General features: G+C 28.8%; 1 long non-coding RNA gene across 2 annotated transcripts; it reads right to left on the bottom strand.

Moving 5' to 3' along the window:
• LOC110267742 lies at positions 3,146-5,320 on the bottom strand. 2 transcript variants are annotated; one of them, XR_002355641.1, is made up of 4 exons: positions 4,950-5,320; positions 4,368-4,543; positions 4,028-4,150; positions 3,146-3,421 (listed from the first exon to the last, which is right to left on the bottom strand). It is a non-coding gene; the product is annotated as an uncharacterized LOC110267742 (long non-coding RNA). The 2 variants fall into 2 exon arrangements; XR_002355640.1 differs by lacking the exon at positions 4,950-5,320 and adding an exon at positions 4,749-4,943.

Consider the following 6,733-nt stretch of genomic DNA (forward strand, 5'->3'; position numbering starts at 1 on the left):
TATTTTTTAATAGACAATTAAGTATCACCAATGAATAAAAATAAATGGAATATAATAAAGAATAATTTTGGTAGTATAAATAATGAAATTAAGTTATTATATACATTTTTATTTTTTATCTTATTATAATTTAAGTTAATATTAATGGTAAAAAATCAATTTTAAATAGCCCCAATTTGTATTTTACAACATAATTGAAGCACAATTCATAATTTTTTATTTTATGATTAATCAACATTTTTTAAATTTTTTGGTTAAGTCTTCTATATTTTATGATTGATAAATTTTCTCTACAAAATACAAATTTATGATGAATTATTACAATCATAATTAATTAAGAAAATAAAAAAATTATAAAAAAAATTAAATAAAAGTTAGAAAAATAGAGTAAAAATTTATTTTGAAACTAAAAATTTGTTAATTGTGCTAGAAATTCTAAAAATTTGTATCTTATTATATAATTAATTTTATTACTCACTTCAACTTTATTATCTCTTTGTATCCAAAAAAGTAGATAATGTCACACTTATTTCAAAAAAGATAAAACTCTTCTACATGGTATAATGTATAATTTAAGAAGAATAAAATAAAAAATATCTAGAATTTTATAATAGTATTTGAAATTTTCAATGACCATAATACAAAGAGTTTAAATCTACCAAATGAATTCAATAGTTACCCTTTGCACATCTTATTTAAATTTAAATTTTAAAATTTAATTTGTATCTTTTTTTATCTCCTAATATAAATTATTTTTGACAAAAAATAGGAAAAAAATCTATTAGACTAAAAAAATATTCTATCAAAGAATTATTATAAGGAGATTTATATTAGGCTTCTAACCTTTGCTTTTAGCCATCATTTTTTTCCTTTCTTTGCCTTTTTTTTATTTAAATTATCAAGTCATAAAAAAATAAAGAACAATGCAAGAAAATAAAAACAGTAAGATCAATAGTAACTATATAAATTAAAATACATAGGAGAAAAGTAAACTATTATATGATAGAATTAACATGAGTATATTTCATCATTAAATAAATAAAGTTAACGCAAAACAAAATTACACATAAAGAGAAAAAAAAGAGTTAAAATATCCAAAGTAATAAAAAGATTATTTTTACAAATTTATTTTGTCATATTTATATATATAAAAGACTATAAAATAATAAACTTCTAACTAAATTAAATTATATTTATTATTATTAGAAATGGTAAGAGAGAGCACTAGAGAAAAAGTTTGTGTGTATTCAAGTTGTGTAAAATGATACAATATATAAGGGTATTTATAGGTGCTAAGAGAATTGAAATAATAAAGACCTAATATCCTATAATAAATATTCAGATATGTTAAATAATGCTAATTGATCTAATTGATGCTAATTATACTCTAACATCTCCCCTCAAACTCAAATGACAACTTGAGTTTGAAACTTACTTGAAATAACTAAATAAAAGAAATGCATAAACTGATAGAACGGGTGCAGACAAAACTGCCTAAAGGAAGCGTAGACGAAACTGTCGGAAGGAAGCGCAGACGGAACTGTTGAAAAGGAACACAGACGGAACTGTCTCAAGAGTGGCTAACTACCGAAAAATTGCTAAAAAGATGGCGAACTGCCGAAAATCTGCTGAAAAGTGACAAAGTGTGAAGAGATAACAAACTATCGAAAGGTGACAAAAAAACATATGGTTTCCCCATGAGAATAAGTAATTAAGTAGTGGATGAGCTAATCGGTGAGGTCAGAAAAGTATCAAAATATTAACAAAAGAGAAGAGAAAAAATGGCACAGAAGAAAAGTATGAAAAGTACGGTGATTTCACCAGAAGAAAATCAACTTATCCTCCTCAAGGAGGATACCGTAACTTTGATACCATGTTAGAAAGGGAAGAGGGAGCAATAGAAAAAAAATTTGTGAGTATTCAAGTTGTGTAGAATGATACAATATAGAATGGTATTTATAGGTGATAAGAGAATCGAAATAATAAAAACGTAATATCCTATAATAAATATTCAGATCAGATATGTTGAATAATGCTAATTGATCTAATTGATCTTAATTATACTCTAACAATTATATTCAATTAATTGATATACATAATATTAAATTGTGTGATACTTAAATATCTAATCAAATCAATCAAATGATATAATTAATCTATGATAATGAATTGTATTTAATGAATTAAAATAAATAAATAAAAAATACTCTAAAAAAATATGTCACGTCAATTTTATTATTAAGTACAAAAATTCAATTTTTATATAATAAAATAGATACATCCAATTTAATAAGAATCCATTTAATCTCGCCATTTACAATTTACTTTTTTGTTTATTTTTCACTACAAGAATATGGTCGATTAGCTACCACAAAAAGAGTCGTAAAATCATCGCTAATCTGACGCAAAATATAATTTGGGACGGATTAGCTACCACGTAGCAACTAATGCTTTCCTCGCTAATTACAAGTCGCAGATCAGTGAGACAAACAGAATAGTCGCTAATTCATCGAAAAGTTTTTTAGCTACCGAATAGATAGTCGTAAATCCATCACTAAAGTAAAAGCTAATTCCATAGAAGAAATAGACTAAACGATAGTCACTAATTAGCGACAAACTCTACTGCAGCAGACTTATCGCTAAATGCAAGCTAATTTCGTAGACAAAATGGAATGCTTAGTTGACGCTAATTAGCGAGAAATTTTTTGAACCTAACTCGTCGCAAGTTATCCACTAATATGATCGCAAATCTGTCACATTTTGTAACAAATTTATAGCTAATCTTTGAAAATCCTTAATCAAATTTGTAAGAATTTTGTCGCTAAACAATAGCTATTTTAAACGAGAAAGTAGAGTTATGATGTAGTCACTAACTTGCTAGGAAATAATATGTAATCAATTAGGTATAATACTATCATAAAATATCATCGCAATTTCCTTTTAAACTAGTAACAAATCGATAGATATCTCATAAATATTTTAATAGTAATAGAGTCTTTAATTTATCACCATCATCCACAGCAAGTATGTCGTTATACTAAAATAAACCTCATTATTTTTTTTTTAGTCATTAAACTAAAAAATATCATATACAGAATAAATTAGTTCATCAAAATTATACACGTTTAAAAAAGTTCGAACCATGTTTCAAGAAAGTAAGCATTGAAGCTTAACCTGATAATAACCAAGCATTTGGGCTTGATCAAATGCCTACTCTATCTTTTCAATAGTTCGAAATAAGATGACGTAATTAGTAAACTATGCAAGCAAAAATGAAAAATACACATCTCGGTTCCTCATTTCACATTGAAAATTTAAAAAAAATGAAAAATATAAACAACACCTAAAATTTGGCATATCAATTGCACAAAGAACATGTCCGCCAATTCCACCTTCAGTTTCACCAATATTGTCACTTATACTGTGATCAAATTACAAAAATGTCACGAAAAAATAACATCAGTAAATAACAGCACATCAGTGAATCAAAACCAAAAACAGAACAATAAATTATTTAATCAACAATAAATTAAATGCAAAAAATAGCAGTCATTAGAACAGCAGCGAAGATAAAAAAATTAAAAATCAAGAACAAAAAATAACGGAACCAATAAATTAAAATCAACAATTAATAAATTCAAAATGAAAATAACAGTAGAAGCAGCCAACAGTGAAGAACAACAAATTAAAAATTAACAACAAAAAATAGCAACAATGAAGAACAACAAATTAAGAACAGAAAATCAAAAACAAACAATAGCAAGAAGCCAAGAATAATAAATAAATAGCAGTAAAGAACAACAAACCATAACAAGAACAGAGAAAATCAAACACAGAATAAAATCAATTGTGTTGAATTAATTAATTAATTGATCGATTGATCAATAAAGACCCAATAATCAAGCTAAAGTAAAAATCAAATGAAATCACTATACCCCTAATAATAATCAAGCTAAGTAAGGTGAAAATAGAAGGGGGGAGGGGATTGAACACCCAGAAAAATCATAAAGCTGGTAGCAGTCACAACCTTATCAAGAATGGCAGGTATATGGCGTTTAAGAAGTTGCTTTTCTGCTGTGGCTATCAGCGACTTCCTAGTACTCGTATCCAAGTAGATCAGGTATCTATCATGTTCCTCTTGCAATCTTGTCTAGAAAAATGAGTACAAAAATATCCATTCAGTACATAAACAATGTAATATGCAGGCAGGGTTCAACTATGCAAAGATAATTATTATGCATGATCAGATAAAATACATACATGGCATGGCAAGATCCAATAGTTAAAGAACTACTTAAAAGAGCACATACAAATACCAACAATTCAAGCTAATAAGATAATAGAAGGGGATAAAGAAAAGGAAGCACCTCCACATGCTTCAAATAATCTGGAACATCTGATTGCTGCATGTCATACCTTGAGCAGCATAAATTCAGATGTGCATTCAAGAAATGGCTTCTCAAAGCTTTCTGCATATATTCCCAGTGCTGTGAACATCTTCAAAAGATGGTTTAGAAGCGTTCTATCCACTGCTTCACCTAATCTTTTTTATGGTAAAAGAGATAAATTAATTCACATAACCACAAATAATGGTCATATATAACAAAGATGTATTCTACTGGGCCAAATTCATTAAATAATAATTAACAAACTACTCAAGTCAAAACTATTCACAAAATTATCCTTTGTATGTCAACCAATTACAATGATTACTGATATATTTTGAAACAAGAAATTAGAAATATTACAAGTATTTTGACAGCACATGCTCCCTCATGGTCTCATCAGTGTCATATCAACTCAGCCCATGCAAGGTAATGGCAAGAAGAAACATAAAATTTATGATGACAGCAAATAGAAAAACCAAGGAAATACACTCCCTGCCACCGTCATATATAAAGAGGTCTAACATTCATTTATAAGATTAGGATTGTAACATAAGGATTTACCTTTCAATTTCAATTATTCTTAGAAGACCGATAACAGTTTTGTGTTCAACTTCAGGAGATAATGAAAGATGTTAGTGAAAAAGTTGTAAGCCCATGTCCCATAAGGACCGTACATTTGCTGTTTACTTCACATATGTCCTATCCAGATACAAGGATATACCCCGAATCATCAACATTTGGTCACAAAGATCCTGCCAACATCTTTCAACTAGAGATAGAAAAACAACCAAATCTGGGCTTTGTCCAACCAAAGACTGCAAAGCTGTAGATATATGTGCTTCGCATTCCATTTTCGCTGATAAAGATTTTCAGCCATTTTATATATGCAAAGATCACTGACAGCCTACAGAAGAGTTCACTATAAAATACTAATGAACTATTTCACCATAAAATTCACAGGACAAACCCAAGCCAACCCAACTATGAATAATAAATAATAATAGAATATCTAGGAATACCTGATAAAGCTTTTCCAAATCACAAGAGTCGGGTTGCTTCAAGAATATAGCACAAATAGCATACTTTAATTTTGCCCATGTAACCTCCTCAAAATTTGTGGGCAGTGTTGGCTTACTTTTGAAAGGAAAACAGGGACGTATGAATAAAAAATTTAGAAGTTGTCCCTTTGTAAAGCTAAACATTCAAACTTATTTACAATACTACTGTGCCAATTTGTTTTCCAAAGAAAAACAAGAAACTACAAATATGTTCCGCTTCCACATAAAGAAAACAAGCTTACAATACCACCATGTGTTACATATACATTCACTATAATTATAACAAAGGTTGTGAGAACCGGACTGGTTAATGAACTGGTAAGATAACTGGTTCACTGGTTTTATAGTTTGACCGGAATTCAACCGAAGTTCAACCGGTTTAAATAAATTTTAAACAAAATTATTAAAAATTAAATATATAATTTCAAATATTTAAATTAAATAATTTCTAACCTAATAAAATTTAAAATTTTACCTTTTTTAACTAAACAAAACTCTAATCATCAAAAATCATAATCATCATTGTTAGTTTCAAGATTTCCATCATAGATAGGATTTTCAAAGCACAGCCACAGAAAAAAATCTATTCGTGCACTATATACTTGATGACATCTCATATCATAATAATTTTGCTTTCTTACTTACCATTAAACATGATTTATATTTCTAGGACATGAACATCATAGATATTAGGTAATCACAATTCACAACAAAACGCAAACATATGCTTAAAAACCAGAAGGGGGATTAAGAAAAATTATCTTGTTTAACCAGTGATTTGAATGGGCTTAACATCAGGTTTCTTAACTTCAGCCTTGGGAACAGTGACAGTAAGAACACCATTCTCTATGGATGTCTTCACCTAATCTATCTTGGCATTCTCACGGAACTTTAACCTCCGCATAAACTTGCCACTCACTCACAAACCCAAATCAGAAAACCAGAAAATCAGCAACAGTATTATTCCAGAAAATTAGCAACATCATTTCAAAAAATCAACAACTCAACAACTCAGGATAATAAAAAATGATCAAAATCAGTAATGCCGTACTATTAACTCAGCAAATCAAGATGACTAAAATAGTAAAACCAACAACCCAATCAACACCTATTAACAAAAGTACAAAAACAAGTAAAAATAATTCAAGCAGCATTATTTACCGGAGAAGGGTCGTTAGCTTGACGGAAACACAGAGAGATCGAGAGTTCAACGGCGACACAAAGAGATCGAGGGCTCAACGGCGACACAAAGAGAGGGCTCGACGGCGACAGAAAGGGCTCGACTAA

The sequence above is a fragment of the Arachis ipaensis genome, chromosome B10 (genome assembly GCF_000816755.2).
Source record: "Arachis ipaensis cultivar K30076 chromosome B10, Araip1.1, whole genome shotgun sequence".
NCBI classification, from domain to species: domain Eukaryota; kingdom Viridiplantae; phylum Streptophyta; class Magnoliopsida; order Fabales; family Fabaceae; genus Arachis; species Arachis ipaensis.